The sequence below is a fragment of the Polyodon spathula genome, chromosome 6 (assembly GCF_017654505.1).
Source record: "Polyodon spathula isolate WHYD16114869_AA chromosome 6, ASM1765450v1, whole genome shotgun sequence".
Classification (NCBI taxonomy): Eukaryota; Metazoa; Chordata; class Actinopteri; order Acipenseriformes; family Polyodontidae; genus Polyodon; species Polyodon spathula.
This window is the reverse complement of record NC_054539.1, coordinates 47,916,619-47,927,488: the sequence shown is the minus strand read 5'-3', so window position 1 is coordinate 47,927,488 and position 10,870 is coordinate 47,916,619.

Sequence of the window (10,870 nt, the reverse complement as noted above, 5' to 3'; positions counted from 1 at the left end):
CCTGTTGAAAAAGCTGTTTACATTATTATTATTATTATTAATGTTATATGAGAATGCTTGTTTATATGAAAGCTTATATCTCCCTACTGTAAAATTCACCAATGACACTGCACCAGTAGTGACTACTGCATTGCTAAACAACGCCATAAACAGCAATCTCTGCTAACAGATCTTTTTTTTTTTTTGTGATCAATTTTAAATTAACAGAAACAAAGCAACAAAACAAACTACTTACAACACTGCCAATGCTTGCACATAAAAACAACAAAATAAGCAAGAAAAAGTTACCACAACATTGCCATCCAAAAAATAAAAATACAAAAAACAAAGGAATGTGAACCAGAAATGGAACTGTAGCACAAACAGTGGATTCCTTAATCAGCAGCATATCTGTCCCGCACTCCTCTTCAAAGAAACTTTTAAGTAGAAGATTTGCAGAATTAATCAAAGGGTGGCGTCACAAATGTTTTAATTTTTATTAAAACACACATTTAACCTACACAACAAAAACATAAACGCAACATGTAAAGTGTTGGTGCCATGTTTCATGAGCTAAAATAAAAGATCCCAGAAATTTTCCATATGCACAAAAATCTTATTTCTCTCAAATTTTATGCACAAATTTGTTTACATCCCTGTTAGTGAGCATTTCTCCTTTGCCAAGATAATCCACCTGACAGGTGTGGCATATCAAGAAGCTGATTAAACAGCATGATCATTACACAGGTGCATCTTGTGCTGGGGACAATAAAAGGCCACTCTAAAATGTGCAGTTTTGTCACACAACACAATGCCACAGATGTCTCAAGTTTTGAGGGAGTGTGCAAATGGCATGCTAACTGCAGGAATATCCACCAGAGCTGTTGCCAGAGAATTGAATGTTCATTCATACCATAAGCCGCCTCCAACGTCGTTTTAGAGAATTTGGCAGTACATCCAACTGGCCTCACAACCGCAGACCAAGTGCAACCACGCCAGCCCAGGACCTCCACATCCGGCTTCTTCACCTGCGGGATTGTCTGAGACCAGCCACTCAGACAGCTGATGAAACTGTGGGTTTGCACAACCAAAGAATTTCTGCAGAAACTGTCAGAAACCGTCTCAAGGAAGCTCATCTGCATGCTCGTCGTTCTCACCAGGGTCTTGACCTGACTGTAGTTACGGCATCGTAACTGACTTCAGTGGGCAAATGCTCACCTTGGATGGCCACTGGCACGCTGGAGAAGTGTGCTCTTCATGGATGAATCCCAGTTTCAAATGTACCAGGCAGATGGCAGACAGCGTGTATGGCGTCATGTGGGCGAGCGGTTTGCTGATGTCAACATTGTGAACAGAGTGCCCCATGGTGGCGGTGGGGTTATGGTATGGGCAGGCATAAGCTACAGACAACAAACACAATTGCATTTTATCGATGGCGATTTGAATGCACAGAGATACCGTGACGAGATCCTGAGGCCCACTGTCGTGCCATTCATCTGCCGCCATCACCTCATGTTTCAGCATGATAATGTTCGGCCCCATGTCGCAAGGATCTGTACACAATTCCTGGAAGCTGAAAATGTCCCAGTTCTTCCATGGCCTGCATACTCACCAGACATGTCGCCCATTGAGCATGTTTGGGATGCTCTGGATCGACGTGTACGACAGCGTGTTCCAGTTCCTGCCAATATCCAGCAACTTCGCACAGCCATTTAAGAGGAGTGGGACAACATTCCACAGGCCACAATCAACAGCCTTCAACACTATGCAAAGGAGATGTGTCGCGCTGCATGAGGCAAATGGTGGTCACATAAGATACTGACTGGTTTTCTGATCCACGCCCCTACCTTTTTTTTTTTTTAAGATATCTATGACCAACAGATGCATATCTGTATGCCCAGTCATGTGAAATCCATAGATTAGGGCCTAATGAATTTATTTCAATTGACTGATTTCCTTATATGAACTGTAACTCAGTAAAATCTTTGAAATTGTTGCATGTTGCGTTTATATTTTTGTTCAGTGTAATTAAGCAATACAACAACAACAACAACAACAGAAACATAACTATGATAGTTAAGAACATACATTACTTATAGGCTTTGGTGGATCCAGAGGCATTGCTAGCTAAGCACCTGGAGCTGCCCTGGAGCTGGAGCTGAGCTTCCGGAGCCACTCCACAGCGGGAGCTAGCAAGCAAAGCCGGAGCACAGCCAACCCTCAGAGATAGCGCAGCTGTTTAGTCTTGCTTTCAATCTAAGTCATGTTTGTCTCTCTTTCTCACTTCCTGTTTCCCCTACATAAAGGTCAATCCTCAATTAATATACAGGAGCCCAACTGTTGAAAATCCAAACATGCATTAATTCAAACCTGCAATTTAAAGGTGAAGACACCAATTTCAAATATAGTGTAACCAATACAAATTACTTAATTTCTGTCTTACAATTGTAACCATTTTCTTTTTTTTCTATTTTTAAAAGTTTCAATGCTGGTCCACTTTTTCAGCAGGAATGATTGTGTTTGTCCAAGCACTTTCAAGAACTCGAAAAAAAGAGTTTGAGCATAGCAACGACAATGATGCCCACATACTGACTTTTTAAAACCGTGTGTTCTGATGAGTATTATTGGCTGACTCCCCTTAAAAACAGTGCTGTCAGTGAATTATCTGGTTCCAGGTGTCTGTCTGGTCAAAAGTATTGTAGTGATCTCAGTTAATACAGGCAGAAACATCACACAGGCAGAGGGCTGATAACCAGGGGGTCCACGGTTCAAATCCCAGCTGTGCCACCAACTCACTGTGTGACCCTGAGAAAGTCACTTAACCTCCTTGTGCTCTGTCTTTTGGGTGAGACGTTGTTGTAAGTGACCCTGCAGCTGAAGCATAGTTCACACATCCTAGTCTTTTATCTTGTAAAGCGCTTTGTGATGGTGGTCCACTATATATATAAAGCATAGCACCGATACCATTGTACAAAAGAGCCGGCGGTGCTGTCTTAACCGGGCAAGTTAACAGGACCTAAGGCTCAAAACAAATGTCAAAGGCCAAAATCGTTACTATTATTAGCATTTGATTCTGATAAGTACTACAGTGTATTTCATGTGCGTTACACATTTTTATAGGTTTACATAAATTAAGGATGGTAACATTGGGCACTCAAAACCTCCTCAGGGGTCTTGCAACAAGCAGACGTTGGTACACATTACACAAATCACAATTCATTTGAAACAGTTTCTTTGGGTTAGGTCTGAGATTGTACAGTACTTGTTTTCAGACAAGGAAAAATATAGTATTTGTTTGTATAAGAAAAAAAAAAAACACAAGTCAGCAATCCTAAAACCTGCTCTCACCTATTTAAATAGAATTTAGCAAGCCTGTAACAAATTGCATGTTGCTGAGGAGACAGAAGGCCAACCTTTTAAACACATTGTCGCCAGACCACGTATTAGCGAGTTTACCAAAAGGAAGACTGTAATTGACCGTGCTATAAACCTTTGAGAAATCAATACAGACTGCACAGGATAAGGGGCCATTAATCCATACAACACAAATAGCACTGACATTTAAAAATACTGTTATTAGGTGATGCTTACCAAATGACATCTACAGGAAAGGACTCCCAAGAGTGAGTACTGTTGTTCAGGCAGGCAGTATCACAACATACTTCTCTTAGAGTGGGGACAAAGGCTTTTGCGAGTGCGTGTCGGGGTACCTGTGTTCACTTCTGGCACCAATGTAGCGTTCTAGGTTAACACAGGCAGGAGTCTCACACGCCTATATATATATATATATACACAGAGTGTACAAAACATTAGGAACACCTGCTCTTTCCATGAAATAGACTGATGAGGTGAATCCAGGTGAAAGCTTTGATCCCTTATTGATGTAACCTGTTAAATCCACTTCAATCAGTGTAGAAGGGGAGACAGGTTAAAGAAGGATTTTTAAGCCTTGACATAAATGAGACATGGATTGTGTATGTGTGCCATTCAGAGGGTAAATGGGCAAGACAAAAGATTTAAGTGCCTTTGAACAGGGTATCGTAGTAGGTGCCAGGAGCGCCGGTTAGTGTGTCAAGAACTGCAGCACTGCTGGGTTTTTCATGCTTAGCAGTTTCCCGTGTGTATCAAGGATGGTCCACCACCCAAAGGACATCCAGCCAATGGCAGGCCAGTGGTCGAAAATGGCTCATTGATGAAAGAGGCCAAAGTAGGCTGACCCCAGACGTGCTACATTTAGTCAACTGACAGTCCAGTACAACATTGGTGCCGAAAGACTGCACAACTCATCGTACCTTGACACAAATGGGGTATGGCTGCCGACGACCTAACAGAGTTCCACTTCTTTCAGCAAAACACAAGAAACTGTGGTTGCAGTGAGCTAAGGAACGAAAACACTGGACACTGGAGGATTGGAAAAACATTGCCTGGTCTGATGAATCCCGGTTCCTGCTGTTTCACGCTGATTGGAGGACTAGGGTATGGAGAAAACCCCATGAGTACATGCATCCATCATGCAGCATGTCAACATTGCAGGCTGGTGGTGGTGGGGGTTAGTGGTGTGGGGTGTGTTTTCATAGCAAACATTGGGCCCCTTGATAAAAGTGGAGCAACGTTTGAATGCCACAGGATATCTGAACATCTTTGCCAATCAGGTGCATCCCTTCATGGCAGCAGTGTATCCATCTGCTAATGGATTTTTTCAGCAGGATAATGCCCCATGCCACAAGGCTAGGATTGTCCAGGAATGGTTCCACGAACATGACAGTGAATTCAGCTCACTGCAGTGGCCTGTCTAGTCACCAGATCTCAATCCAATTGAGCATCTGTGGGATGAGATGAAATGAGCTATTCGGAGTAGATCCACTACCAGCCAACTTGACACACCGTGGAACGCTTTCAACACCTTGTAGAGTCCATGCCCTGACGAATTGAGGCTGTCCTGAGGGCAAAAGGGGGTGCAACTCAATATTAGGAAGGTGTTCCTAATATTTTGTACACTCAGTGTCTTTGTGTGTGTGTGTGTATATGTGTGTATATATATATATATATATATATATATATATATATATATATATATATAAACACACATCACAAAAAAGTCAAGAGGATGGTTAAGCAAATTGTCAATAAAGTGGTGTTACACTCTTAACACCCTCTCTCTGAAATATGTAAAAAACATATGTACAGTCAAGACTATTAAACTGGAGCAATGTTAACATTAAACATCTCATATGTTTCACGATAACGCTTTGCATTTAAATGTGATTATTTTGCTCGAACAAGCCTACTGTAATGGTATAAGGCTTATGACAACGTCACAAACCATTGTTCTTACTCACATGCGATTGAATTCAGCTACATTGCACACGCACATTAAGGACCAAAAGAATGTAAATAGTGAAATTTTGTTTTTTTAAAATGAAAAATACAGTTTCACTTTTTGAATAATAACAACAACAACAACAGTAATAATAATAATAATAATAATAATAATAATAATGACACAAAAAATAGGCGTCCTTTGCTAAAACGCCTTGTCATTGGGCGACACCTAACGGAGATGCAACAGCATTTGCTTCGACTTAACATGAACAAGCTCGTGAAAATGTAAACTTCATATGCAATTCAATGTAGTTTTAAAATCACATTGTGCGTCTTATCACAGTATTTTTGTCCAATTTTCGTTTCTGCTATTTGGGCTTCCTTAAACGCTTGCTCTTGTCTCCCAACAGCATAGTTTATCCCTTCTAATTATAGTCATTATATTCAACTTTACAAATTTGGATCACTAACTGATTAGTAAATGGAAATATCCAGGCTTCAGCTGCAGATATTAGCTACAGTACCGCCTTCAGGTGTTTCACCTTTATGTTCAACTTCCAGGTGCAGTAAATACGGGAATCAACAAAGTTGTGTTATTTGTACTAATTGAACCTGCCAATGAACTCATTGAAGTGTCACCCCAAGCAAGATTGTATAATTGTTAAAAGTCAGGCAAAAAGACACCATCCGCTGAAACTTTGCTTAGGATGCATTTCTGGCCATGTTAAGTGACAAGCTAAAACTGTGATGTTACGTAAATGAACAGTAGGGCCCCTACACTGCGGTATCACGTGCTATAAATATGGAACTGCTGCTCAGCTTCCTTCATAATTGTTGATTGTCCATTTGTATCCCGAAGTTATTTATTTATTTATTTTAATTGTATTAGTTTATGATGTAATCAAATAATTAGACTCGACATACACGTGGAGCTCTAAAACACGTGAATCTTTTTCTTTTGGTAAAACAGTAATCTAGAAACACTCCTCTGCCATGCAAAAGTGATAAAACTGACATTCACAGAGCCACAGTCTTTTACTACCAGTAGAAAACTAAACGACGTTAAGATGCTCCGTTGGGTTTCCCCAATGATTGTTTATGTTATGTGGTTGATGGGTTCCGTTAATTGTGAGACTCAACGTGCAATACCGGTAGGTAAAAACGTTATTCTGGATACTTTGCTTTATGGATTAAAATTGTTTGCAAAATTAAAATGCATTAAAGTTAATTTTTGTTTTCAAAAATACCAATGCCATCAGTAAATGGGACTTCACGGGTTAACCGAAACCGTTTCTTCAAATATTAGACTACAGTTAGTGGTTTTTTTTGTTTTTTTTCTTCTTTCCTGCTGTCGTTGAATATCTGGAGTAGATATGGTATCCAGAAGTTTAAACAAGATATGTGCCGCAATGCAAAGGTATCTGGTTTGTAGTTTGTGTTTTTCTTACAGATAATCCTTCGGGGGGTGGAAACGTTGCTAACATCTGGACATTAATTTTTTTTTTTTCTGTTACCGTACCCATATTGATTTTTGTTTCTTTTGTTCGTCAACCTGCAAATGAAAAATTATATCCAGGTACTAGAAGTACTGCAATAGTCCACACATTTATGCTGTTCGTGTGCACGTGTTCCATCTGGTGGAAGTTTTTACTGCTGTTTTTATTTACAACAGCAAATGGCATCTTCTAGTCCGCATATGGCAAAAAGGTAAGATATTTTATTTGTTAAATTTTACAACATTTGTCTTCAGGATTAAATTTGTCATTAAGTGTACCAGTCCATGTAGCCACTATTTTATTGTGGTGTTTATAGGATAGTCACTTCAGCAGCTTTTCTTATTTATTTCGTAGTTTTTTTACTGATTAGTTTATGTATAAACTTCGGTGTATTTATTATATCTGTTATGTTTTTATAACTAGTTGTTTCATATTCAACTGCTACAACTGAGGATGGGGACTTTGTTCCTGGATAACTTATTCACGAAATAGCATTGTATCCCTGAATAAATAATTCTGATCTTTTTAAAAATAGAATTGGCAAGCCATCGCTCAAATTCAGTGGTACCCTAAATGTTGTTTATTTACTAACGAGGCTAAATAATTGGGTGGAACATTTGTTCTCTCTTGTACTCAGAAAATGTTCCTTAGTGGTGACAGCCAAAGCTGGTAGAATACACAATGTATTGTAGTCCTTGCAATTCCTGGCCAGGAATCTACATTATTTGAGTGTTCTGGGATACCAATATATTTAGAGAGAAAGTAGTCTAAGTGCAGTTATCTGACAACATACACCCTACAACCAGTTGTACTATTTTCTAGAAAAACATTTCAGGGTACCATTCAACTTGCTTCAAAAGATTCTTCCTAATTTGTTGTGAGATTTCTAGAAATAAAAATTAAAATCTATTGGTATGTGAACTTCTGACAAAGTGTGTATGTGTGTAAAATATATATATATATATATATATATATATATATATATATATATATATATATATATATATATATATATATAAACACACACACACACACACACACAAAAACTTTCCCTGTAGATGTGTTTGACAGTGTAAATGAGGTTGAGAGCTTATCTCATTAATGGGGCACAGTCTCTTCTGGTTACAATAGGAGGCATCAACAAATGGTCATCAGTAAAGAGGCATGTTACTACACACCTTGCTGAGCTCAAACTTTACAAAAGCTTCAAGGATGTGATTGAAAAAAGGAAAGAGGACAAATTGGAAAGCATGTAACAGAAATGATACTTACTAGCTTAGTACTGCCTTACCATGCTAGAATACATGATTATAGGGCAGTAAAAAGACATTTTAAATCTGTTTCCTCTTTGCGATGATGTTCCCCAAAATACCTAGAAGTCACCTGTAGTCTAGAAGACTTTACAACTGGGGTTAACTAAAAACTGCTACAGTATTCTATTATGATGAGCATGTCTGGCTGTTCACATTTCTGGTAGATGTTTGACTTCCCATAGGTAGCTGTACAAAAACAGGGCAAGTGCAGCAGGTGCTGATTTTGCTGTTTTATTATTTCACTTGGGACGCCAGTTTTGACATTGTTTTCTTTGTTTCAGATTTATCTCCACTTGTACAAAAAATTGATGGAAGGAACTGTGCAGCACAAAGAACATGAACCTGGATGTCATTTTTAAGAACAGATAGAGGGCGTCCTGTACGTAACCAGCTACATAGAAGCGTTAAAGAAAAAAAGCAATTATTTGGGTGTAATGGCTGTGTGTGCAATGCTACCCGCAGACCGAAATACATTGGCAGCCATGCATAAGACTCTGCAATAGCTGATGCAATGAGTAAACAGCTGTTGCTCTATAAGGTCATTTTAAAAATGTGGTTGACCGTATAGTCCCAGGAGAATGGGCGCGAAATAAGTTGTGGAATGTAGACTTGTAATTGCCTTGTAAGGTTTATCGGCAGGTATTAAAATAAAAATCCATTAATGTTGATTTCAAAACAAGAAAGTTGTCCTTACCTCGCCTTTACAATTGAGTACCAATCCATGACAATTCACTTCCACACTGAGTTTTTAAAGCTGACTGGGAGCTAATTTTTACTGCTGTGCTGAGACCATAAACTGTCAACACCATTCCACAGATGCAGTTGTATGCGAAGCCTGCTGGAGTGGATGCAGCAGTTCTGTGGTTGTATAGGACCTTGAGCGAAGGAACATCTTTGTATTTTTGATCAATGTTTTACCAGCATCACTTTGTTGGATATCCCTCACACTAAAGGTTTCAGGGGTACAGGCTCCATTATGAAGACCAGAATACCAAAACCTGTACAACTGATTGACTGCAAGACATTGGTGCACCCGTGTCAATGCGGGTCTGTACAGGTGGATGACAAGCTGTGTGTTTTGAAATTGCAGCCTGAGAAAGCAGTCATATGAGTGGAGTAAAAGTAGATGACTGCAGTTAACTCCTGGCTCCAGTATAGGCACGATCAATTTGACTTGGAATGCAAAGAGGGATATTATGAAGTAACTTGTGTTCAGGGTGGAACTAGCCAAAACTAATTGTTGGCAGATCAGAGATAATAGGAGGAAATGATTATGAAGGAAGCTAGCCTCCTCTACATACAACTGCACCTCTGCCTGCAAAAGTGTTTTGTATGAAAGAAGCAAACAAGTCTGAAATGGCATTAAGGAACAGAGGATTTTTTACAGGAAATTTCAGATAAAATGCCCTGAGGCACAATATAAAGCAAGAATGGTTGTCTCTATAGACAGAACCTTGACTTAATTAACCCAAGAATCTTTACTAATTATGAAAATGCTTATGACTTCTGACTGCTCTAATTTTGGTGCCTGGGCACCAATGAAACAATCTGTTTTCCATGGGGAAATCCAAATTTGTCTTCTATTGAACAGGCACTAGGAACAACAAATTCTGACTCTCTAATAACTGGTGTGTATTTTCAATGTTTGCAGAATCAAGACTCCTACACGTCTCCTGCACAATTGTCTGATTTCAGTCAGTCGTCCTTGTGATGCAATGAAGTGAACGTTAAGGACTTCTGCAAACTACAGTACTACTTGAGGGCTAAATTTTGTAAAAATGCTGACGAAGATGGCAAAAGTCATAGGATGCACTGTGACCATGAACAAGCTGCTTTGTATATCAGTCAGACCCAGGTACTGGAATGAACGACTGTCCTTGCAGCTGCTTTGGATGGTAACTTGTACCCTGGAGAGTAACATTGTAAATTTGCAGGGGGAAAGTGTATGTTAATCTTTGATTTAGTTGGTGAGGCATGAGGTGCCGGTGGGCTGGAATATGTGCCCCATGTTTTCCCATGTCTCTGACTTGACTGGGGGAGGTTAATCAAGGACAGCGCTGCCAGGTTGTTTTTTTTTTTTTTGCAGCACCTCACCAAGTTTTGGAAGTAATTGGCCAAAAAATAGCCATTTTGTTTTTTATTTATAAAACCCACTTGTGTTTTTAAGATTTAATATTACAAAAGCGTAAATGCATGCTACATGTTTATTTGAAATGTATATGGTTTTACTTGTTTTTTCTCAACCTACAGTACCATAATCTCTGTGTTGTGGGTGTATTATTTTAATTAAGTTGATCAAATGCGGTAGGCCCAGGAAACAAATATTCAGAATGTTCTGTAAAATTAAATTGTCCAGAATAGTCAACAAGATGGTACAATAGTTGTTTTTAATTTGACTGATACAGTTCCTAAATTGGTGATGAATAAAAAATAACTTGCAGTTTGGTTTTTGTAGCTTTTTATTGAATGCAGAGCTAAAAAAAAAAAAAAAAAAAAAAAAAAAAAAGGGAAAGACGTGATGTTACAGGGCATCATGGTGATTGAACTTCTGTGCTGGTGATGACCTTTTAAAAACAAGCCAAGTTTGGCTAGACAAATTCCAATCTGGCAGCATTGATCAAGTGGGGGGGGGGGGGGGGGGGGGGAAGGGGCTTAACCTGGAAGTCCCATGCATTGCCTATTAAATGTTAAAGTTCAATGTACAGTAAAACATGGTGTTCTGGTACTTAAGATCTATGACTACCACTCTTAATCATTCAT